Source organism: Ascaphus truei, unplaced genomic scaffold (genome assembly GCF_040206685.1).
Source record: "Ascaphus truei isolate aAscTru1 unplaced genomic scaffold, aAscTru1.hap1 HAP1_SCAFFOLD_439, whole genome shotgun sequence".
In the NCBI taxonomy this organism is placed as follows: Eukaryota; Metazoa; Chordata; class Amphibia; order Anura; family Ascaphidae; genus Ascaphus; species Ascaphus truei.
The window spans coordinates 66,555-91,899 of record NW_027456770.1 but is presented as its reverse complement, the minus strand read 5'-3'; positions in this window follow the sequence as shown (position 1 = coordinate 91,899).

Sequence of the window (25,345 nt, the reverse complement as noted above, 5' to 3'; positions counted from 1 at the left end):
TCACCAGTCAGTCTGGCCAACACCAGTCACCAGTCAGTCTGGCAAACAGCAGTCACCAGTCAGTCTGGCAAACAGCAGTCTGTCTGGCAAACAGCAGTCTGTCTGGCAAACAGCAGTCTGTCTGGCAAACAGCAGTCTGTCTGGCAAACAGCAGTCAGTCTGGCAAACAGCAGTCAGTCTGGCAAACAGCAGTCAGTCTGGCAAACAGCAGTCAGTCTGGCAAACACCAGTCACCAGTCAGTCTGGCAAACAGCAGTCACCAGTCAGTCTGGCAAACAGCAGTCACCAGTCAGTCTGGCAAACAGCAGTCACCAGTCAGTCTGGCAAACAGCAGTCACCAGTCAGTCTGGCAAACAGCAGTCACCAGTCAGTCTGGCAAACAGCAGTCACCAGTCAGTCTGGCAAACAGCAGTCACCAGTCAGTCTGGCAAACAGCAGTCACCAGTCAGTCTGGCAAACAGCAGTCACCAGTCAGTCTGGCAAACAGCAGTCTGTCTGGCAAACAGCAGTCTGTCTGGCAAACAGCAGTCTGTCTGGCAAACAGCAGTCAGTCTGGCAAACAGCAGTCACCAGTCAGTCTGGCAAACAGCAGTCACCAGTCAGTCTGGCAAACAGCAGTCACCAGTCAGTCTGGCAAACAGCAGTCTGTCTGGCAAACAGCAGTCTGTCTGGCAAACAGCAGTCTGTCTGGCAAACAGCAGTCAGTCTGGCAAACAGCAGTCAGTCTGGCAAACAGCAGTCAGTCTGGCAAACAGCAGTCAGTCTGGCAAACAGCAGTCAGTCTGGCAAACAGCAGTCACCAGTCAGTCTGGCAAACAGCAGTCACCAGTCAGTCTGGCAAACAGCAGTCACCAGTCAGTCTGGCAAACAGCAGTCACCAGTCAGTCTGGCAAACAGCAGTCACCAGTCAGTCTGGCAAACAGCAGTCACCAGTCAGTCTGGCAAACAGCAGTCACCAGTCAGTCTGGCAAACAGCAGTCACCAGTCAGTCTGGCAAACAGCAGTCACCAGTCAGTCTGGCAAACAGCAGTCAGTCTGGCAAACAGCAGTCTGTCTGGCAAACAGCAGTCTGTCTGGCAAACAGCAGTCTGTCTGGCAAACAGCAGTCTGTCTGGCAAACAGCAGTCTGTCTGGCAAACAGCAGTCTGTCTGGCAAACAGCAGTCTGTCTGGCAAACAGCAGTCTGTCTGGCAAACAGCAGTCTGTCTGGCAAACAGCAGTCTGTCTGGCAAACAGCAGTCTGTCTGGCAAACAGCAGTCTGTCTGGCAAACAGCAGTCTGTCTGGCAAACAGCAGTCTGTCTGGCAAACAGCAGTCTGTCTGGCAAACAGCAGTCACCAGTCAGTCTGGCAAACAGCAGTCACCAGTCAGTCTGGCAAACAGCAGTCACCAGTCAGTCTGGCAAACAGCAGTCACCAGTCAGTCTGGCAAACAGCAGTCACCAGTCAGTCTGGCAAACAGCAGTCACCAGTCAGTCTGGCAAACAGCAGTCACCAGTCAGTCTGGCAAACAGCAGTCTGTCTGGCAAACAGCAGTCTGTCTGGCAAACAGCAGTCTGTCTGGCAAACAGCAGTCTGTCTGGCAAACAGCAGTCTGTCTGGCAAACAGCAGTCAGTCTGGCAAACAGCAGTCAGTCTGGCAAACAGCAGTCAGTCTGGCAAACAGCAGTCAGTCTGGCAAACAGCAGTCAGTCTGGCAAACACCAGTCACCAGTCAGTCTGGCAAACACCAGTCACCAGTCAGTCTGGCAAACAGCAGTCACCAGTCAGTCTGGCAAACAGCAGTCACCAGTCAGTCTGGCAAACAGCAGTCACCAGTCAGTCTGGCAAACAGCAGTCACCAGTCAGTCTGGCAAACAGCAGTCACCAGTCAGTCTGGCAAACAGCAGTCACCAGTCAGTCTGGCAAACAGCAGTCACCAGTCAGTCTGGCAAACAGCAGTCACCAGTCAGTCTGGCAAACAGCAGTCACCAGTCAGTCTGGCAAACAGCAGTCACCAGTCAGTCTGGCAAACAGCAGTCACCAGTCAGTCTGGCAAACAGCAGTCAGTCTGGCAAACAGCAGTCAGTCTGGCAAACAGCAGTCAGTCTGGCAAACAGCAGTCAGTCTGGCAAACAGCAGTCAGTCTGGCAAACAGCAGTCAGTCTGGCAAACAGCAGTCAGTCTGGCAAACAGCAGTCAGTCTGGCAAACAGCAGTCAGTCTAGCAAACAGCAGTCACCAGTCAGTCTAGCAAACAGCAGTCACCAGTCAGTCTAGCAAACAGCAGTCACCAGTCAGTCTAGCAAACAGCAGTCACCAGTCAGTCTAGCAAACAGCAGTCACCAGTCAGTCTAGCAAACAGCAGTCACCAGTCAGTCTAGCAAACAGCAGTCACCAGTCAGTCTGGCAAACAGCAGTCACCAGTCAGTCTGGCAAACAGCAGTCACCAGTCAGTCTGGCAAACAGCAGTCACCAGTCAGTCTGGCAAACAGCAGTCACCAGTCAGTCTGGCAAACAGCAGTCACCAGTCAGTCTGGCAAACAGCAGTCACCAGTCAGTCTGGCAAACAGCAGTCTGTCTGGCAAACAGCAGTCTGTCTGGCAAACAGCAGTCTGTCTGGCAAACAGCAGTCAGTCTGGCAAACAGCAGTCAGTCTGGCAAACAGCAGTCAGTCTGGCAAACAGCAGTCAGTCTGGCAAACAGCAGTCAGTCTGGCAAACAGCAGTCAGTCTGGCAAACAGCAGTCAGTCTGGCAAACAGCAGTCAGTCTGGCAAACAGCAGTCAGTCTGGCAAACAGCAGTCAGTCTGGCAAACAGCAGTCAGTCTGGCAAACAGCAGTCAGTCTGGCAAACAGCAGTCAGTCTGGCAAACAGCAGTCAGTCTGGCAAACAGCAGTCAGTCTGGCAAACAGCAGTCAGTCTAGCAAACAGCAGTCAGTCTGGCAAACAGCAGTCAGTCTGGCAAACAGCAGTCACCAGTCAGTCTGGCAAACACCAGTCACCAGTCAGTCTGGCAAACACCAGTCACCAGTCAGTCTGGCAAACAGCAGTCACCAGTCAGTCTGGCAAACAGCAGTCAGTCTGGCAAACAGCAGTCAGTCTGGCAAACAGCAGTCACAAGTCAGTCTAGCAAACAGCAGTCACCAGTCAGTCTAGCAAACAGCAGTCACCAGTCAGTCTAGCAGTCACCAGTCAGTCTAGCAGTCACCTGTCAGTCCAGCAGTCACCAGTCAGTCTGGAAAACACCAGTCAGTCTGGCAAACACCAGTCAGTCTGGCAAACACCAGTCAGTCTGGCAAACACCAGTCACCAGTCAGTCTGGCAAACACCAGTCACCAGTCAGTCTGGCAAACACCAGTCACCAGTCAGTCTGGCAAACACCAGTCACCAGTCAGTCTGGCAAACAGCAGTCACCAGTCAGTCTGGCAAACACCAGTCACCAGTCAGTCTGGCAAACAGCAGTCACCAGTCAGTCTGGCAAACAGCAGTCTGTCTGGCAAACAGCAGTCTGTCTGGCAAACAGCAGTCTGTCTGGCAAACAGCAGTCAGTCTGGCAAACAGCAGTCAGTCTGGCAAACAGCAGTCAGTCTGGCAAACAGTAGTCAGTCTGGCAAACACCAGTCACCAGTCAGTCTGGCAAACACCAGTCACCAGTCAGTCTGGCAAACACCAGTCACCAGTCAGTCTGGCAAACACCAGTCACCAGTCAGTCTGGCAAACACCAGTCACCAGTCAGTCTGGCAAACACCAGTCACCAGTCAGTCTGGCCAACACCAGTCACCAGTCAGTCTGGCAAACAGCAGTCACCAGTCAGTCTGGCAAACAGCAGTCTGTCTGGCAAACAGCAGTCAGTCTGGCAAACAGCAGTCAGTCTGGCAAACAGCAGTCAGTCTGGCAAACAGCAGTCAGTCTGGCAAACAGCAGTCAGTCTGGCAAACAGCAGTCAGTCTGGCAAACAGCAGTCAGTCTGGCAAACAGCAGTCAGTCTGGCAAACAGCAGTCAGTCTGGCAAACAGCAGTCAGTCTGGCAAACAGCAGTCAGTTTGGCAAACAGCAGTCAGTTTGGCAAACAGCAGTCAGTCTGGCAAACAGCAGTCAGTCTGGCAAACAGCAGTCAGTCTGGCAAACAGCAGTCAGTCTGGCAAACAGCAGTCAGTCTGGCAAACAGCAGTCAGTCTGGCAAACAGCAGTCAGTCTGGCAAACAGCAGTCAGTCTGGCAAACAGCAGTCAGTCTGGCAAACAGCAGTCAGTCTGGCAAACAGCAGTCAGTCTGGCAAACAGCAGTCAGTCTGGCAAACAGCAGTCAGTCTGGCAAACAGCAGTCAGTCTGGCAAACAGCAGTCAGTCTGGCAAACAGCAGTCAGTCTGGCAAACAGCAGTCAGTCTGGCAAACAGCAGTCAGTCTGGCAAACAGCAGTCAGTCTGGCAAACAGCAGTCAGTCTGGCAAACAGCAGTCAGTCTAGCAAACAGCAGTCAGTCTGGCAAACACCAGTCACCAGTCAGTCTGGCAAACACCAGTCAGTCTGGCAAACAGCAGTCAGTCTAGCAAACAGCAGTCAGTCTGGCAAACACCAGTCACCAGTCAGTCTGGCAAACACCAGTCAGTCTGGCAAACAGCAGTCAGTCTGGCAAACAGCAGTCACAAGTCAGTCTAGCAAACAGCAGTCACCAGTCAGTCTGGCAAACAGCAGTCACCAGTCAGTCTGGCAAACAGCAGTCACCAGTCAGTCTGGCAAACAGCAGTCACCAGTCAGTCTGGCAAACAGCAGTCACCAGTCAGTCTGGCAAACAGCAGTCACCAGTCAGTCTGGCAAACAGCAGTCAGTCTGGCAAACAGCAGTCACCAGTCAGTCTGGCAAACAGCAGTCAGTCTGGCAAACAGCAGTCAGTCTGGCAAACAGCAGTCTGTCTGGCAAACAGCAGTCTGTCTGGCAAACAGCAGTCTGTCTGGCAAACAGCAGTCTGTCTGGCAAACAGCAGTCTGTCTGGCAAACAGCAGTCTGTCTGGCAAACAGCAGTCTGTCTGGCAAACAGCAGTCTGTCTGGCAAACAGCAGTCTGTCTGGCAAACAGCAGTCTGTCTGGCAAACAGCAGTCTGTCTGGCAAACAGCAGTCACCAGTCAGTCTGGCAAACAGCAGTCACCAGTCAGTCTGGCAAACAGCAGTCACCAGTCAGTCTGGCAAACAGCAGTCACCAGTCAGTCTGGCAAACAGCAGTCACCAGTCAGTCTGGCAAACAGCAGTCACCAGTCAGTCTGGCAAACAGCAGTCACCAGTCAGTCTGGCAAACAGCAGTCACCAGTCAGTCTGGCAAACAGCAGTCACCAGTCAGTCTGGCAAACAGCAGTCACCAGTCAGTCTGGCAAACAGCAGTCACCAGTCAGTCTGGCAAACAGCAGTCACCAGTCAGTCTGGCAAACAGCAGTCACCAGTCAGTCTGGCAAACAGCAGTCACCAGTCAGTCTGGCAAACAGCAGTCACCAGTCAGTCTGGCAAACAGCAGTCACCAGTCAGTCTGGCAAACAGCAGTCACCAGTCAGTCTGGCAAACAGCAGTCACCAGTCAGTCTGGCAAACAGCAGTCACCAGTCAGTCTGGCAAACAGCAGTCACCAGTCAGTCTGGCAAACAGCAGTCACCAGTCAGTCTGGCAAACAGCAGTCACCAGTCAGTCTGGCAAACAGCAGTCACCAGTCAGTCTGGCAAACAGCAGTCACCAGTCAGTCTGGCAAACAGCAGTCACCAGTCAGTCTGGCAAACAGCAGTCACCAGTCAGTCTGGCAAACAGCAGTCACCAGTCAGTCTGGCAAACAGCAGTCACCAGTCAGTCTGGCAAACAGCAGTCACCAGTCAGTCTGGCAAACAGCAGTCACCAGTCAGTCTGGCAAACAGCAGTCACCAGTCAGTCTGGCAAACAGCAGTCACCAGTCAGTCTGGCAAACAGCAGTCACCAGTCAGTCTGGCAAACAGCAGTCACCAGTCAGTCTGGCAAACAGCAGTCACCAGTCAGTCTGGCAAACATCAGTCACCAGTCAGTCTGGCAAACAGCAGTCACCAGTCAGTCTGGCAAACAGCAGTCACCAGTCAGTCTGGCAAACAGCAGTCAGTCTGGCAAACAGCAGTCAGTCTGGCAAACAGCAGTCAGTCTGGCAAACAGCAGTCAGTCTGGCAAACAGCAGTCAGTCTGGCAAACAGCAGTCAGTCTGGCAAACAGCAGTCAGTCTGGCAAACAGCAGTCAGTCTGGCAAACAGCAGTCAGTCTGGCAAACAGCAGTCAGTCTGGCAAACAGCAGTCAATCTGGCAAACAGCAGTCAGTCTGGCAAACACCAGTCACCAGTCAGTCTGGCAAACACCAGTCACCAGTCAGTCTGGCAAACACCAGTCACCAGTCAGTCTGGCAAACAACAGTCACCAGTCAGTCTGGCAAACAGCAGTCACCAGTCAGTCTGGCAAACAGCAGTCACCAGTCAGTCTGGAAAACACCAGTCAGTCTGGCAAACACCAGTCAGTCTGGCAAACAGCAGTCAGTCTGGCAAACAGCAGTCAGTCTAGCAAACAGCAGTCACCAGTCAGTCTAGCAAACAGCAGTCACCAGTCAGTCTAGCAAACAGCAGTCACCAGTCAGTCTAGCAAACAGCAGTCACCAGTCAGTCTAGCAAACAGCAGTCACCAGTCAGTCTAGCAAACAGCAGTCACCAGTCAGTCTAGCAAACAGCAGTCACCAGTCAGTCTAGCAAACAGCAGTCACCAGTCAGTCTGGCAAACAGCAGTCACCAGTCAGTCTGGCAAACAGCAGTCACCAGTCAGTCTGGCAAACAGCAGTCACCAGTCAGTCTGGCAAACAGCAGTCACCAGTCAGTCTGGCAAACAGCAGTCACCAGTCAGTCTGGCAAACAGCAGTCACCAGTCAGTCTGGCAAACAGCAGTCACCAGTCAGTCTGGCAAACAGCAGTCACCAGTCAGTCTGGCAAACAGCAGTCAGTCTGGCAAACAGCAGTCAGTCTGGCAAACAGCAGTCAGTCTGGCAAACACCAGTCAGTCTGGCAAACACCAGTCAGTCTGGCAAACACCAGTCAGTCTGGCAAACACCAGTCAGTCTGGCAAACACCAGTCACCAGTCAGTCTGGCAAACACCAGTCACCAGTCAGTCTGGCAAACACCAGTCACCAGTCAGTCTGGCAAACAACAGTCACCAGTCAGTCTGGCAAACAGCAGTCACCAGTCATTCTGGCAAACAGCAGTCACCAGTCAGTCTGGCAAACACCAGTCAGTCTGGCAAACACCAGTCAGTCTGGCAAACAGCAGTCAGTCTAGCAAACAGCAGTCACCAGTCAGTCTAGCAAAAAGCAGTCACCAGTCAGTCTAGCAAACAGCAGTCACCAGTCAGTCTAGCAAACAGCAGTCACCAGTCAGTCTAGCAAACAGCAGTCACCAGTCAGTCTAGCAAACAGCAGTCACCAGTCAGTCTAGCAAACAGCAGTCACCAGTCAGTCTGGCAAACAGCAGTCACCAGTCAGTCTGGCAAACAGCAGTCACCAGTCAGTCTGGCAAACAGCAGTCACCAGTCAGTCTGGCAAACAGCAGTCACCAGTCAGTCTGGCAAACAGCAGTCACCAGTCAGTCTGGCAAACAGCAGTCACCAGTCAGTCTGGCAAACAGCAGTCAGTCTGGCAAACAGCAGTCTGTCTGGCAAACAGCAGTCAGTCTGGCAAACAGCAGTCAGTCTGGCAAACAGCAGTCAGTCTGGCAAAACAGCAGTCAGTCTGGCAAACAGCAGTCAGTCTGGCAAACAGCAGTCAGTCTGGCAAACAGCAGTCAGTCTGGCAAACAGCAGTCAGTCTGGCAAACAGCAGTCAGTCTGGCAAACAGCAGTCAGTCTGGCAAACAGCAGTCAGTCTGGCAAACAGCAGTCAGTCTGGCAAACAGCAGTCAGTCTGGCAAACAGCAGTCAGTCTGGCAAACAGCAGTCAGTCTGGCAAACAGCAGTCAGTCTGGCAAACAGCAGTCAGTCTGGCAAACAGCAGTCAGTCTGGCAAACAGCAGTCAGTCTGGCAAACAGCAGTCAGTCTGGCAAACAGCAGTCAGTCTGGCAAACAGCAGTCAGTCTGGCAAACACCAGTCACCAGTCAGTCTGGCAAACAACAGTCACCAGTCAGTCTGGCAAACAGCAGTCACCAGTCAGTCTGGCAAACAGCAGGCACCAGTCAGTCTGGCAAACAGCAGGCACCAGTCAGTCTGGCAAACAGCAGTCACCAGTCAGTCTGGCAAACAGCAGTCACCAGTCAGTCTGGCAAACAGCAGTCACCAGTCAGTCTGGCAAACAGCAGTCACCAGTCAGTCTGGCAAACAGCAGTCACCAGTCAGTCTGGCAAACAGCAGTCAGTCTGGCAAACAGCAGTCAGTCTAGCAAACAGCAGTCACCAGTCAGTCTAGCAAACAGCAGTCACCAGTCAGTCTAGCAAACAGCAGTCACCAGTCAGTCTAGCAAACAGCAGTCACCAGTCAGTCTAGCAAACAGCAGTCACCAGTCAGTCTAGCAAACAGCAGTCACCAGTCAGTCTGGCAAACAGCAGTCACCAGTCAGTCTGGCAAACAGCAGTCACCAGTCAGTCTGGCAAACAGCAGTCAGTCTGGCAAACAGCAGTCAGTCTGGCAAACAGCAGTCAGTCTGGCAAACAGCAGTCAGTCTGGCAAACAGCAGTCAGTCTAGCAAACAGCAGTCACCAGTCAGTCTAGCAAACAGCAGTCACCAGTCAGTCTAGCAAACAGCAGTCACCAGTCAGTCTAGCAAACAGCAGTCACCAGTCAGTCTAGCAAACAGCAGTCACCAGTCAGTCTGGCAAACAGCAGTCACCAGTCAGTCTAGCAAACAGCAGTCACCAGTCAGTCTAGCAAACAGCAGTCACCAGTCAGTCTGGCAAACACCAGTCACCAGTCAGTCTGGCAAACAGCAGTCACCAGTCAGTCTGGCAAACAGCAGTCTGTCTGGCAAACAGCAGTCTGTCTGGCAAACAGCAGTCTGTCTGGCAAACAGCAGTCAGTCTGGCAAACAGCAGTCAGTCTGGCAAACAGCAGTCAGTCTGGCAAACAGTAGTCAGTCTGGCAAACACCAGTCACCAGTCAGTCTGGCAAACACCAGTCACCAGTCAGTCTGGCAAACACCAGTCACCAGTCAGTCTGGCAAACACCAGTCACCAGTCAGTCTGGCAAACACCAGTCACCAGTCAGTCTGGCAAACACCAGTCACCAGTCAGTCTGGCCAACACCAGTCACCAGTCAGTCTGGCAAACAGCAGTCACCAGTCAGTCTGGCAAACAGCAGTCTGTCTGGCAAACAGCAGTCAGTCTGGCAAACAGCAGTCAGTCTGGCAAACAGCAGTCAGTCTGGCAAACAGCAGTCAGTCTGGCAAACAGCAGTCAGTCTGGCAAACAGCAGTCAGTCTGGCAAACAGCAGTCAGTCTGGCAAACAGCAGTCAGTCTGGCAAACAGCAGTCAGTCTGGCAAACAGCAGTCAGTCTGGCAAACAGCAGTCAGTTTGGCAAACAGCAGTCAGTTTGGCAAACAGCAGTCAGTCTGGCAAACAGCAGTCAGTCTGGCAAACAGCAGTCAGTCTGGCAAACAGCAGTCAGTCTGGCAAACAGCAGTCAGTCTGGCAAACAGCAGTCAGTCTGGCAAACAGCAGTCAGTCTGGCAAACAGCAGTCAGTCTGGCAAACAGCAGTCAGTCTGGCAAACAGCAGTCAGTCTGGCAAACAGCAGTCAGTCTGGCAAACAGCAGTCAGTCTGGCAAACAGCAGTCAGTCTGGCAAACAGCAGTCAGTCTGGCAAACAGCAGTCAGTCTGGCAAACAGCAGTCAGTCTGGCAAACAGCAGTCAGTCTGGCAAACAGCAGTCAGTCTGGCAAACAGCAGTCAGTCTGGCAAACAGCAGTCAGTCTGGCAAACAGCAGTCAGTCTGGCAAACAGCAGTCAGTCTGGCAAACAGCAGTCAGTCTGGCAAACAGCAGTCAGTCTAGCAAACAGCAGTCAGTCTGGCAAACACCAGTCACCAGTCAGTCTGGCAAACACCAGTCAGTCTGGCAAACAGCAGTCAGTCTAGCAAACAGCAGTCAGTCTGGCAAACACCAGTCACCAGTCAGTCTGGCAAACACCAGTCAGTCTGGCAAACAGCAGTCAGTCTGGCAAACAGCAGTCACAAGTCAGTCTAGCAAACAGCAGTCACCAGTCAGTCTGGCAAACAGCAGTCACCAGTCAGTCTGGCAAACAGCAGTCACCAGTCAGTCTGGCAAACAGCAGTCACCAGTCAGTCTGGCAAACAGCAGTCACCAGTCAGTCTGGCAAACAGCAGTCAGTCTGGCAAACAGCAGTCACCAGTCAGTCTGGCAAACAGCAGTCAGTCTGGCAAACAGCAGTCAGTCTGGCAAACAGCAGTCTGTCTGGCAAACAGCAGTCTGTCTGGCAAACAGCAGTCTGTCTGGCAAACAGCAGTCTGTCTGGCAAACAGCAGTCTGTCTGGCAAACAGCAGTCTGTCTGGCAAACAGCAGTCTGTCTGGCAAACAGCAGTCTGTCTGGCAAACAGCAGTCTGTCTGGCAAACAGCAGTCTGTCTGGCAAACAGCAGTCTGTCTGGCAAACAGCAGTCTGTCTGGCAAACAGCAGTCTGTCTGGCAAACAGCAGTCTGTCTGGCAAACAGCAGTCACCAGTCAGTCTGGCAAACAGCAGTCACCAGTCAGTCTGGCAAACAGCAGTCACCAGTCAGTCTGGCAAACAGCAGTCACCAGTCAGTCTGGCAAACAGCAGTCACCAGTCAGTCTGGCAAACAGCAGTCACCAGTCAGTCTGGCAAACAGCAGTCACCAGTCAGTCTGGCAAACAGCAGTCACCAGTCAGTCTGGCAAACAGCAGTCACCAGTCAGTCTGGCAAACAGCAGTCACCAGTCAGTCTGGCAAACAGCAGTCACCAGTCAGTCTGGCAAACAGCAGTCACCAGTCAGTCTGGCAAACAGCAGTCACCAGTCAGTCTGGCAAACAGCAGTCACCAGTCAGTCTGGCAAACAGCAGTCACCAGTCAGTCTGGCAAACAGCAGTCACCAGTCAGTCTGGCAAACAGCAGTCACCAGTCAGTCTGGAAAACAGCAGTCATCAGTCAGTCTGGCAAACAGCAGTCACCAGTCAGTCTGGCAAACAGCAGTCACCAGTCAGTCTGGCAAACAGCAGTCACCAGTCAGTCTGGCAAACAGCAGTCACCAGTCAGTCTGGCAAACAGCAGTCACCAGTCAGTCTGGCAAACAGCAGTCACCAGTCAGTCTGGCAAACAGCAGTCACCAGTCAGTCTGGCAAACAGCAGTCACCAGTCAGTCTGGCAAACAGCAGTCACCAGTCAGTCTGGCAAACAGCAGTCACCAGTCAGTCTGGCAAACAGCAGTCACCAGTCAGTCTGGCAAACAGCAGTCACCAGTCAGTCTGGCAAACAGCAGTCACCAGTCAGTCTGGCAAACAGCAGTCACCAGTCAGTCTGGCAAACAGCAGTCACCAGTCAGTCTGGCAAACAGCAGTCACCAGTCAGTCTGGCAAACAGCAGTCACCAGTCAGTCTGGCAAACAGCAGTCACCAGTCAGTCTGGCAAACATCAGTCACCAGTCAGTCTGGCAAACAGCAGTCACCAGTCAGTCTGGCAAACAGCAGTCACCAGTCAGTCTGGCAAACAGCAGTCAGTCTGGCAAACAGCAGTCAGTCTGGCAAACAGCAGTCAGTCTGGCAAACAGCAGTCAGTCTGGCAAACAGCAGTCAGTCTGGCAAACAGCAGTCAGTCTGGCAAACAGCAGTCAGTCTGGCAAACAGCAGTCAGTCTGGCAAACAGCAGTCAGTCTGGCAAACAGCAGTCAGTCTGGCAAACAGCAGTCAATCTGGCAAACAGCAGTCAGTCTGGCAAACACCAGTCACCAGTCAGTCTGGCAAACACCAGTCACCAGTCAGTCTGGCAAACACCAGTCACCAGTCAGTCTGGCAAACAACAGTCACCAGTCAGTCTGGCAAACAGCAGTCACCAGTCAGTCTGGCAAACAGCAGTCACCAGTCAGTCTGGAAAACACCAGTCAGTCTGGCAAACACCAGTCAGTCTGGCAAACAGCAGTCAGTCTGGCAAACAGCAGTCAGTCTAGCAAACAGCAGTCACCAGTCAGTCTAGCAAACAGCAGTCACCAGTCAGTCTAGCAAACAGCAGTCACCAGTCAGTCTAGCAAACAGCAGTCACCAGTCAGTCTAGCAAACAGCAGTCACCAGTCAGTCTAGCAAACAGCAGTCACCAGTCAGTCTAGCAAACAGCAGTCACCAGTCAGTCTAGCAAACAGCAGTCACCAGTCAGTCTGGCAAACAGCAGTCACCAGTCAGTCTGGCAAACAGCAGTCACCAGTCAGTCTGGCAAACAGCAGTCACCAGTCAGTCTGGCAAACAGCAGTCACCAGTCAGTCTGGCAAACAGCAGTCACCAGTCAGTCTGGCAAACAGCAGTCACCAGTCAGTCTGGCAAACAGCAGTCACCAGTCAGTCTGGCAAACAGCAGTCAGTCTGGCAAACAGCAGTCAGTCTGGCAAACAGCAGTCAGTCTGGCAAACACCAGTCAGTCTGGCAAACACCAGTCAGTCTGGCAAACACCAGTCAGTCTGGCAAACACCAGTCAGTCTGGCAAACACCAGTCACCAGTCAGTCTGGCAAACACCAGTCACCAGTCAGTCTGGCAAACACCAGTCACCAGTCAGTCTGGCAAACAACAGTCACCAGTCAGTCTGGCAAACAGCAGTCACCAGTCATTCTGGCAAACAGCAGTCACCAGTCAGTCTGGCAAACACCAGTCAGTCTGGCAAACACCAGTCAGTCTGGCAAACAGCAGTCAGTCTAGCAAACAGCAGTCACCAGTCAGTCTAGCAAAAAGCAGTCACCAGTCAGTCTAGCAAACAGCAGTCACCAGTCAGTCTAGCAAACAGCAGTCACCAGTCAGTCTAGCAAACAGCAGTCACCAGTCAGTCTAGCAAACAGCAGTCACCAGTCAGTCTAGCAAACAGCAGTCACCAGTCAGTCTGGCAAACAGCAGTCACCAGTCAGTCTGGCAAACAGCAGTCACCAGTCAGTCTGGCAAACAGCAGTCACCAGTCAGTCTGGCAAACAGCAGTCACCAGTCAGTCTGGCAAACAGCAGTCACCAGTCAGTCTGGCAAACAGCAGTCACCAGTCAGTCTGGCAAACAGCAGTCAGTCTGGCAAACAGCAGTCTGTCTGGCAAACAGCAGTCAGTCTGGCAAACAGCAGTCAGTCTGGCAAACAGCAGTCAGTCTGGCAAAACAGCAGTCAGTCTGGCAAACAGCAGTCAGTCTGGCAAACAGCAGTCAGTCTGGCAAACAGCAGTCAGTCTGGCAAACAGCAGTCAGTCTGGCAAACAGCAGTCAGTCTGGCAAACAGCAGTCAGTCTGGCAAACAGCAGTCAGTCTGGCAAACAGCAGTCAGTCTGGCAAACAGCAGTCAGTCTGGCAAACAGCAGTCAGTCTGGCAAACAGCAGTCAGTCTGGCAAACAGCAGTCAGTCTGGCAAACAGCAGTCAGTCTGGCAAACAGCAGTCAGTCTGGCAAACACCAGTCACCAGTCAGTCTGGCAAACAACAGTCACCAGTCAGTCTGGCAAACAGCAGTCACCAGTCAGTCTGGCAAACAGCAGGCACCAGTCAGTCTGGCAAACAGCAGGCACCAGTCAGTCTGGCAAACAGCAGTCACCAGTCAGTCTGGCAAACAGCAGTCACCAGTCAGTCTGGCAAACAGCAGTCACCAGTCAGTCTGGCAAACAGCAGTCACCAGTCAGTCTGGCAAACAGCAGTCACCAGTCAGTCTGGCAAACAGCAGTCAGTCTGGCAAACAGCAGTCAGTCTAGCAAACAGCAGTCACCAGTCAGTCTAGCAAACAGCAGTCACCAGTCAGTCTAGCAAACAGCAGTCACCAGTCAGTCTAGCAAACAGCAGTCACCAGTCAGTCTAGCAAACAGCAGTCACCAGTCAGTCTAGCAAACAGCAGTCACCAGTCAGTCTGGCAAACAGCAGTCACCAGTCAGTCTGGCAAACAGCAGTCACCAGTCAGTCTGGCAAACAGCAGTCAGTCTGGCAAACAGCAGTCAGTCTGGCAAACAGCAGTCAGTCTGGCAAACAGCAGTCAGTCTAGCAAACAGCAGTCACCAGTCAGTCTAGCAAACAGCAGTCACCAGTCAGTCTAGCAAACAGCAGTCACCAGTCAGTCTAGCAAACAGCAGTCACCAGTCAGTCTGGCAAACAGCAGTCACCAGTCAGTCTAGCAAACAGCAGTCACCAGTCAGTCTAGCAAACAGCAGTCACCAGTCAGTCTAGCAAACAGCAGTCACCAGTCAGTCTGGCAAACAGCAGTCACCAGTCAGTCTGGCAAACAGCAGTCTGTCTGGCAAACAGCAGTCACCAGTCAGTCTGGCAAACAGCAGTCACCAGTCAGTCTGGCAAACAGCAGTCACCAGTCAGTCTGGCAAACACCAGTCACCAGTCAGTCTGGCAAACACCAGTCACCAGTCAGTCTGGCAAACACCAGTCACCAGTCAGTCTGGCAAACAGCAGTCACCAGTCAGTCTGGCAAACAGCAGGCACCAGTCAGTCTGGCAAACAGCAGTCACCAGTCAGTCTGGCAAACAGCAGTCACCAGTCAGTCTGGCAAACAGCAGTCACCAGTCAGTCTGGCAAACAGCAGTCACCAGTCAGTCTGGCAAACAGCAGTCACCAGTCAGTCTGGCAAACAGCAGTCACCAGTCAGTCTGGCAAACAGCAGTCACCAGTCAGTCTGGCAAACAGCAGTCTGTCTGGCAAACAGCAGTCTGTCTGGCAAACAGCAGTCTGTCTGGCAAACAGCAGTCAGTCTGGCAAACAGCAGTCACCAGTCAGTCTGGCAAACAGCAGTCACCAGTCAGTCTGGCAAACAGCAGTCACCAGTCAGTCTGGCAAACAGCAGTCTGTCTGGCAAACAGCAGTCTGTCTGGCAAACAGCAGTCAGTCTGGCAAACAGCAGTCAGTCTGGCAAACAGCAGTCAGTCTGGCAAACAGCAGTCAGTCTGGCAAACAGCAGTCAGTCTGGCAAACAGCAGTCACCAGTCAGTCTGGCAAACAGCAGTCACCAGTCAGTCTGGCAAACAGCAGTCACCAGTCAGTCTGGCAAACAGCAGTCACCAGTCAGTCTGGCAAACAGCAGTCACCAGTCAGTCTGGCAAACAGCAGTCACCAGTCAGTCTGGCAAACAGCAGTCACCAGTCAGTCTGGCAAACAGCAGTCACCAGTCAGTCTGGCAAACAGCAGTCACCAGTCAGTCTGGCAAACAGCAGTCAGTCTGGCAAACAGCAGTCTGTCTGGCAAACAGCAGTCTGTCTGGCAAACAGCAGTCTGTCTGGCAAACAGCAGTCTGTCTGGCAAACAGCAGTCTGTCTGGCAAACAGCAGTCTGTCTGGCAAACAGCAGTCTGTCTGGCAAACAGCAGTCTGTCTGGCAAACAGCAGTCTGTCTGGCAAACAGCAGTCTGTCTGGCAAACAGCAGTCTGTCTGGCAAACAGCAGTCTGTCTGGCAAACAGCAGTCTGTCTGGCAAACAGCAGTCTGTCTGGCAAACAGCAGTCTGTCTGGCAAACAGCAGTCAGTCTGGCAAACAGCAGTCACCAGTCAGTCTGGCAAACAGCAGTCACCAGTCAGTCTGGCAAACAGCAGTCACCAGTCAGTCTGGCAAACAGCAGTCACCAGTCAGTCTGGCAAACAGCAGTCACCAGTCAGTCTGGCAAACAGCAGTCACCAGTCAGTCTGGCAAACAGCAGTCACCAGTCAGTCTGGCAAACAGCAGTCACCAGTCAGTCTGGCAAACAGCAGTCACCAGTCAGTCTGGCAAACAGCAGTCACCAGTCAGTCTGGCAAACAGCAGTCACCAGTCAGTCTGGCAAACAGCAGTCACCAGTCAGTCTGGCAAACAGCAGTCACCAGTCAGTCTGGCAAACAGCAGTCACCAGTCAGTCTGGCAAACAGCAGTCACCAGTCAGTCTGGCAAACAGCAGTCACCAGTCAGTCTGGCAAACAGCAGTCACCAGTCAGTCTGGCAAACAGCAGTCACCAGTCAGTCTGGCAAACAGCAGTCACCAGTCAGTCTGGCAAACAGCAGTCACCAGTCAGTCTGGCAAACAGCAGTCTGTCTGGCAAACAGCAGTCTGTCTGGCAAACAGCAGTCTGTCTGGCAAACAGCAGTCTGTCTGGCAAACAGCAGTCTGTCTGGCAAACAGCAGTCAGTCTGGCAAACAGCAGTCAGTCTGGCAAACAGCAGTCAGTCTGGCAAACAGCAGTCAGTCTGGCAAACACCAGTCACCAGTCAGTCTGGCAAACACCAGTCACCAGTCAGTCTGGCAAACAGCAGTCACCAGTCAGTCTGGCAAACAGCAGTCACCAGTCAGTCTGGCAAACAGCAGTCACCAGTCAGTCTGGCAAACAGCAGTCACCAGTCAGTCTGGCAAACAGCAGTCACCAGTCAGTCTGGCAAACAGCAGTCACCAGTCAGTCTGGCAAACAGCAGTCACCAGTCAGTCTGGCAAACAGCAGTCAGTCTGGCAAACAGCAGTCAGTCTAGCAAACAGCAGTCACCAGTCAGTCTGGCAAACAGCAGTCACCAGTCAGTCTGGCAAACAGCAGTCACCAGTCAGTCTGGCAAACAGCAGTCACCAGTCAGTCTGGCAAACAGCAGTCACCAGTCAGTCTGGCAAACAGCAGTCTGTCTGGCAAACAGCAGTCTGTCTGGCAAACAGCAGTCTGTCTGGCAAACAGCAGTCTGTCTGGCAAACAGCAGTCAGTCTGGCAAACAGCAGTCAGTCTGGCAAACAGCAGTCAGTCTGGCAAACAGCAGTCAGTCTGGCAAACAGCAGTCAGTCTGGCAAACACCAGTCACCAGTCAGTCTGGCAAACACCAGTCACCAGTCAGTCTGGCAAACAGCAGTCACCAGTCAGTCTGGCAAACAGCAGTCACCAGTCAGTCTGGCAAACAGCAGTCACCAGTCAGTCTGGCAAACAGCAGTCACCAGTCAGTCTGGCAAACAGCAGTCACCAGTCAGTCTGGCAAACAGCAGTCACCAGTCAGTCTGGCAAACAGCAGTCACCAGTCAGTCTGGCAAACAGCAGTCACCAGTCAGTCTGGCAAACAGCAGTCACCAGTCAGTCTGGCAAACAGCAGTCACCAGTCAGTCTGGCAAACAGCAGTCACCAGTCAGTCTGGCAAACAGCAGTCACCAGTCAGTCTGGCAAACAGCAGTCAGTCTGGCAAACAGCAGTCAGTCTGGCAAACAGCAGTCAGTCTGGCAAACAGCAGTCAGTCTGGCAAACAGCAGTCAGTCTGGCAAACAGCAGTCAGTCTGGCAAACAGCAGTCAGTCTGGCAAACAGCAGTCAGTCTAGCAAACAGCAGTCACCAGTCAGTCTAGCAAACAGCAGTCACCAGTCAGTCTAGCAAACAGCAGTCACCAGTCAGTCTAGCAAACAGCAGTCACCAGTCAGTCTAGCAAACAGCAGTCACCAGTCAGTCTAGCAAACAGCAGTCACCAGTCAGTCTAGCAAACAGCAGTCACCAGTCAGTCTAGCAAACAGCAGTCACCAGTCAGTCTGGCAAACAGCAGTCACCAGTCAGTCTGGCAAACAGCAGTCACCAGTCAGTCTGGCAAACAGCAGTCACCAGTCAGTCTGGCAAACAGCAGTCACCAGTCAGTCTGGCAAACAGCAGTCACCAGTCAGTCTGGCAAACAGCAGTCTGTCTGGCAAACAGCAGTCTGTCTGGCAAACAGCAGTCAGTCTGGCAAACAGCAGTCAGTCTGGCAAACAGCAGTCAGTCTGGCAAACAGCAGTCAGTCTGGCAAACAGCAGTCAGTCTGGCAAACAGCAGTCAGTCTGGCAAACAGCAGTCAGTCTGGCAAACAGCAGTCAGTCTGGCAAACAGCAGTCAGTCTGGCAAACAGCAGTCAGTCTGGCAAACAGCAGTCAGTCTGGCAAACAGCAGTCAGTCTGGCAAACAGCAGTCAGTCTGGCAAACAGCAGTCAGTCTAGCAAACAGCAGTCAGTCTGGCAAACAGCAGTCAGTCTGGCAAACAGCAGTCACCAGTCAGTCTGGCAAACACCAGTCACCAGTCAGTCTGGCAAACACCAGTCACCAGTCAGTCTGGCAAACAGCAGTCACCAGTCAGTCTGGCAAACAGCAGTCAGTCTGGCAAACAGCAGTCAGTCTGGCAAACAGCAGTCACAAGTCAGTCTAGCAAACAGCAGTCACCAGTCAGTCTAGCAAACAGCAGTCACCAGTCAGTCTAGCAGTCACCAGTCAGTCTAGCAGTCACCTGTCAGTCCAGCAGTCACCAGTCAGTCTGGAAAACACCAGTCAGTCTGGCAAACACCAGTCAGTCTGGCAAACACCAGTCAGTCTGGCAAACACCAGTTACCAGTCAGTCTGGCAAACACCAGTCACCAGTCAGTCTGGCAAACACCAGTCACCAGTCAGTCTGGCAAACACCAGTCACCAGTCAGTCTGGCAAACAGCAGTCACCAGTCAGTCTGGCAAACAGCAGTCTGTCTGGCAAACAGCAGTCTGTCTGGCAAACAGCAGTCTGTCTGGCAAACAGCAGTCAGTCTGGCAAACAGCAGTCAGTCTGGCAAACAGCAGTCAGTCTGGCAAACAGTAGTCAGTCTGGCAAACACCAGTCACCAGTCAGTCTGGCAAACACCAGTCACCAGTCAGTCTGGCAAACACCAGTCACCAGTCAGTCTGGCAAACACCAGTCACCAGTCAGTCTGGCAAACACCAGTCACCAGTCAGTCTGGCAAACACCAGTCACCAGTCAGTCTGGCCAACACCAGTCACCAGTCAGTCTGGCAAACAGCAGTCACCAGTCAGTCTGGCAAACAGCAGTCTGTCTGGCAAACAGCAGTCAGTCTGGCAAACAGCAGTCAGTCTGGCAAACAGCAGTCAGTCTGGCAAACAGCAGTCAGTCTGGCAAACAGCAGTCAGTCTGGCAAACAGCAGTCAGTCTGGCAAACAGCAGTCAGTCTGGCAAACAGCAGTCAGTTTGGCAAACAGCAGTCAGTTTGGCAAACAGCAGTCAGTCTGGCAAACAGCAGTCAGTCTGGCAAACAGCAGTCAGTCTGGCAAACAGCAGTCAGTCTGGCAAACAGCAGTCAGTCTGGCAAACAGCAGTCAGTCTGGCAAACAGCAGTCAGTCTGGCAAACAGCAGTCAGTCTGGCAAACAGCAGTCAGTCTGGCAAACAGCAGTCAGTCTGGCAAACAGCAGTCAGTCTGGCAAACAGCAGTCAGTCTGGCAAACAGCAGTCAGTCTGGCAAACAGCAGTCAGTCTGGCAAACAGCAGTCAGTCTGGCAAACAGCAGTCAGTCTGGCAAACAGCAGTCAGTCTGGCAAACAGCAGTCAGTCTGGCAAACAGCAGTCAGTCTGGCAAACAGCAGTCAGTCTGGCAAACAGCAGTCAGTCTGGCAAACAGCAGTCAGTCTGGCAAACAGCAGTCAGTCTGGCAAACAGCAGTCAGTCTGGCAAACAGCAGTCAGTCTGGCAAACAGCAGTCAGTCTGGCAAACAGCAGTCAGTCTGGCAAACAGCAGTCAGTCTGGCAAACAGCAGTCAGTCTGGCAAACAGCAGTCAGTCTGGCAAACAGCAGTCAGTCTAGCAAACAGCAGTCAGTCTGGCAAACACCAGTCACCAGTCAGTCTGGCAAACACCAGTCAGTCTGGCAAACACCAGTCAGTCTGGCAAACAGCAGTCAGTCTAGCAAACAGCAGTCAGTCTGGCAAACACCAGTCACCAGTCAGTCTGGCAAACACCAGTCAGTCTGGCAAACAGCAGTCAGTCTGGCAAACAGCAGTCACAAGTCAGTCTAGCAAACAGCAGTCACCAGTCAGTCTGGCAAACAGCAGTCACCAGTCAGTCTGGCAAACAGCAGTCACCAGTCAGTCTGGCAAACAGCAGTCACCAGTCAGTCTGGCAAACAGCAGTCACCAGTCAGTCTGGCAAACAGCAGTCACCAGTCAGTCTGGCAAACAGCAGTCAGTCTGGCAAACAGCAGTCACCAGTCAGTCTGGCAAACAGCAGTCAGTCTGGCAAACAGCAGTCAGTCTGGCAAACAGCAGTCAGTCTGGCAAACAGCAGTCAGTCTGGCAAACAGCAGTCTGTCTGGCAAACAGCAGTCTGTCTGGCAAACAGCAGTCTGTCTGGCAAACAGCAGTCTGTCTGGCAAACAGCAGTCTGTCTGGCAAACAGCAGTCTGTCTGGCAAACAGCAGTTTGTCTGGCAAACAGCAGTCTGTCTGGCAAACAGCAGTCTGTCTGGCAAACAGCAGTCTGTCTGGCAAACAGCAGTCTGTCTGGCAAACAGCAGTCTGTCTGGCAAACAGCAGTCACCAGTCAGTCTGGCAAACAGCAGTCACCAGTCAGTCTGGCAAACAGCAGTCACCAGTCAGTCTGGCAAACAGCAGTCACCAGTCAGTCTGGCAAACAGCAGTCACCAGTCAGTCTGGCAAACAGCAGTCACCAGTCAGTCTGGCAAACAGCAGTCACCAGTCAGTCTGGCAAACAGCAGTCACCAGTCAGTCTGGCAAACAGCAGTCACCAGTCAGTCTGGCAAACAGCAGTCACCAGTCAGTCTGGCAAACAGCAGTCACCAGTCAGTCTGGCAAACAGCAGTCACCAGTCAGTCTGGCAAACAGCAGTCACCAGTCAGTCTGGCAAACAGCAGTCACCAGTCAGTCTGGCAAACAGCAGTCACCAGTCAGTCTGGCAAACAGCAGTCACCAGTCAGTCTGGCAAACAGCAGTCACCAGTCAGTCTGGCAAACAGCAGTCACCAGTCAGTCTGGCAAACAGCAGTCACCAGTCAGTCTGGCAAACAGCAGTCACCAGTCAGTCTGGCAAACAGCAGTCACCAGTCAGTCTGGCAAACAGCAGTCACCAGTCAGTCTGGCAAACAGCAGTCACCAGTCAGTCTGGCAAACAGCAGTCACCAGTCAGTCTGGCAAACAGCAGTCACCAGTCAGTCTGGCAAACAGCAGTCACCAGTCAGTCTGGCAAACAGCAGTCACCAGTCAGTCTGGCAAACAGCAGTCACCAGTCAGTCTGGCAAACAGCAGTCACCAGTCAGTCTGGCAAACAGCAGTCACCAGTCAGTCTGGCAAACAGCAGTCACCAGTCAGTCTGGCAAACAGCAGTCACCAGTCAGTCTGGCAAACAGCAGTCACCAGTCAGTCTGGCAAACAGCAGTCACCAGTCAGTCTGGCAAACAGCAGTCACCAGTCAGTCTGGCAAACAGCAGTCACCAGTCAGTCTGGCAAACAGCAGTCACCAGTCAGTCTGGCAAACAGCAGTCACCAGTCAGTCTGGCAAACAGCAGTCACCAGTCAGTCTGGCAAACAGCAGTCACCAGTCAGTCTGGCAAACAGCAGTCACCAGTCAGTCTGGCAAACAGCAGTCACCAGTCAGTCTGGCAAACAGCAGTCACCAGTCAGTCTGGCAAACAGCAGTCACCAGTCAGTCTGGCAAACAGCAGTCACCAGTCAGTCTGGCAAACAGCAGTCACCAGTCAGTCTGGCAAACAGCAGTCAGTCTGGCAAACAGCAGTCAGTCTGGCAAACAGCAGTCAGTCTGGCAAACAGCAGTCAGTCTGGCAAACAGCAGTCAGTCTGGCAAACAGCAGTCAGTCTGGCAAACAGCAGTCAGTCTGGCAAACAGCAGTCAGTCTGGCAAACAGCAGTCAGTCTGGCAAACAGCAGTCAATCTGGCAAACAGCAGTCAGTCTGGCAAACACCAGTCACCAGTCAGTCTGGCAAACACCAGTCACCAGTCAGTCTGGCAAACACCAGTCACCAGTCAGTCTGGCAAACAACAGTCACCAGTCAGTCTGGCAAACAGCAGTCACCAGTCAGTCTGGCAAACAGCAGTCACCAGTCAGTCTGGAAAACACCAGTCAGTCTGGCAAACACCAGTCAGTCTGGCAAACAGCAGTCAGTCTGGCAAACAGCAGTCAGTCTAGCAAACAGCAGTCACCAGTCAGTCTAGCAAACAGCAGTCACCAGTCAGTCTAGCAAACAGCAGTCACCAGTCAGTCTAGCAAACAGCAGTCACCAGTCAGTCTAGCAAACAGCAGTCACCAGTCAGTCTAGCAAACAGCAGTCACCAGTCAGTCTAGCAAACAGCAGTCACCAGTCAGTCTAGCAAACAGCAGTCACCAGTCAGTCTGGCAAACAGCAGTCACCAGTCAGTCTGGCAAACAGCAGTCACCAGTCAGTCTGGCAAACAGCAGTCACCAGTCAGTCTGGCAAACAGCAGTCACCAGTCAGTCTGGCAAACAGCAGTCACCAGTCAGTCTGGCAAACAGCAGTCACCAGTCAGTCTGGCAAACAGCAGTCACCAGTCAGTCTGGCAAACAGCAGTCACCAGTCAGTCTGGCAAACAGCAGTCAGTCTGGCAAACAGCAGTCAGTCTGGCAAACAGCAGTCAGTCTGGCAAACACCAGTCAGTCTGGCAAACACCAGTCAGTCTGGCAAACACCAGTCAGTCTGGCAAACACCAGTCAGTCTGGCAAACACCAGTCACCAGTCAGTCTGGCAAACACCAGTCACCAGTCAGTCTGGCAAACACCAGTCACCAGTCAGTCTGGCAAACAACAGTCACCAGTCAGTCTGGCAAACAGCAGTCACCAGTCATTCTGGCAAACAGCAGTCACCAGTCAGTCTGGCAAACACCAGTCAGTCTGGCAAACACCAGTCAGTCTGGCAAACAGCAGTCAGTCTAGCAAACAGCAGTCACCAGTCAGTCTAGCAAAAAGCAGTCACCAGTCAGTCTAGCAAACAGCAGTCACCAGTCAGTCTAGCAAACAGCAGTCACCAGTCAGTCTAGCAAACAGCAGTCACCAGTCAGTCTAGCAAACAGCAGTCACCAGTCAGTCTAGCAAACAGCAGTCACCAGTCAGTCTGGCAAACAGCAGTCACCAGTCAGTCTGGCAAACAGCAGTCACCAGTCAGTCTGGCAAACAGCAGTCACCAGTCAGTCTGGCAAACAGCAGTCACCAGTCAGTCTGGCAAACAGCAGTCACCAGTCAGTCTGGCAAACAGCAGTCACCAGTCAGTCTGGCAAACAGCAGTCAGTCTGGCAAACAGCAGTCTGTCTGGCAAACAGCAGTCAGTCTGGCAAACAGCAGTCAGTCTGGCAAACAGCAGTCAGTCTGGCAAACAGCAGTCAGTCTGGCAAAACAGCAGTCAGTCTGGCAAACAGCAGTCAGTCTGGCAAACAGCAGTCAGTCTGGCAAACAGCAGTCAGTCTGGCAAACAGCAGTCAGTCTGGCAAACAGCAGTCAGTCTGGCAAACAGCAGTCAGTCTGGCAAACAGCAGTCAGTCTGGCAAACAGCAGTCAGTCTGGCAAACAGCAGTCAGTCTGGCAAACAGCAGTCAGTCTGGCAAACAGCAGTCAGTCTGGCAAACAGCAGTCAGTCTGGCAAACAGCAGTCAGTCTGGCAAACAGCAGTCAGTCTGGCAAACAGCAGTCAGTCTGGCAAACAGCAGTCAGTCTGGCAAACAGCAGTCAGTCTGGCAAACAGCAGTCAGTCTGGCAAACAGCAGTCAGTCTGGCAAACACCAGTCACCAGTCAGTCTGGCAAACAACAGTCACCAGTCAGTCTGGCAAACAGCAGTCACCAGTCAGTCTGGCAAACAGCAGGCACCAGTCAGTCTGGCAAACAGCAGGCACCAGTCAGTCTGGCAAACAGCAGTCACCAGTCAGTCTGGCAAACAGCAGTCACCAGTCAGTCTGGCAAACAGCAGTCACCAGTCAGTCTGGCAAACAGCAGTCACCAGTCAGTCTGGCAAACAGCAGTCACCAGTCAGTCTGGCAAACAGCAGTCAGTCTGGCAAACAGCAGTCAGTCTAGCAAACAGCAGTCACCAGTCAGTCTAGCAAACAGCAGTCACCAGTCAGTCTAGCAAACAGCAGTCACCAGTCAGTCTAGCAAACAGCAGTCACCAGTCAGTCTAGCAAACAGCAGTCACCAGTCAGTCTAGCAAACAGCAGTCACCAGTCAGTCTGGCAAACAGCAGTCACCAGTCAGTCTGGCAAACAGCAGTCACCAGTCAGTCTGGCAAACAGCAGTCAGTCTGGCAAACAGCAGTCAGTCTGGCAAACAGCAGTCAGTCTGGCAAACAGCAGTCAGTCTGGCAAACAGCAGTCAGTCTAGCAAACAGCAGTCACCAGTCAGTCTAGCAAACAGCAGTCACCAGTCAGTCTAGCAAACAGCAGTCACCAGTCAGTCTAGCAAACAGCAGTCACCAGTCAGTCTGGCAAACAGCAGTCACCAGTCAGTCTAGCAAACAGCAGTCACCAGTCAGTCTAGCAAACAGCAGTCACCAGTCAGTCTAGCAAACAGCAGTCACCAGTCAGTCTGGCAAACAGCAGTCACCAGTCAGTCTGGCAAACAGCAGTCTGTCTGGCAAACAGCAGTCACCAGTCAGTCTGGCAAACAGCAGTCACCAGTCAGTCTGGCAAACAGCAGTCACCAGTCAGTCTGGCAAACAGCAGTCACCAGTCAGTCTGGCAAACACCAGTCACCAGTCAGTCTGGCAAACACCAGTCACCAGTCAGTCTGGCAAACAGCAGTCACCAGTCAGTCTGGCAAACAGCAGGCACCAGTCAGTCTGGCAAACAGCAGTCACCAGTCAGTCTGGCAAACAGCAGTCACCAGTCAGTCTGGCAAACAGCAGTCACCAGTCAGTCTGGCAAACAGCAGTCACCAGTCAGTCTGGCAAACAGCAGTCACCAGTCAGTCTGGCAAACAGCAGTCACCAGTCAGTCTGGCAAACAGCAGTCACCAGTCAGTCTGGCAAACAGCAGTCTGTCTGGCAAACAGCAGTCTGTCTGGCAAACAGCAGTCAGTCTGGCAAACAGCAGTCACCAGTCAGTCTGGCAAACACCAGTCACCAGTCAGTCTGGCAAACAGCAGTCACCAGTCAGTCTGGCAAACAGCAGTCTGTCTGGCAAACAGCAGTCTGTCTGGCAAACAGCAGTCTGTCTGGCAAACAGCAGTCAGTCTGGCAAACAGCAGTCAGTCTGGCAAACAGCAGTCACCAGTCAGTCTGGCAAACAGCAGTCACCAGTCAGTCTGGCAGTCACCAGTCAGTCTGGCAGTCACCAGTCAGTCTGGCAGTCACCAGTCAGTCTGGCAGTCACCAGTCAGTCTGGCAAACACCAGTCAGTCTGGCAAACACCAGTCAGTCTGGCAAACACCAGTCAGTCTGGCAAACACCAGTCAGTCTGGCAAACACCAGT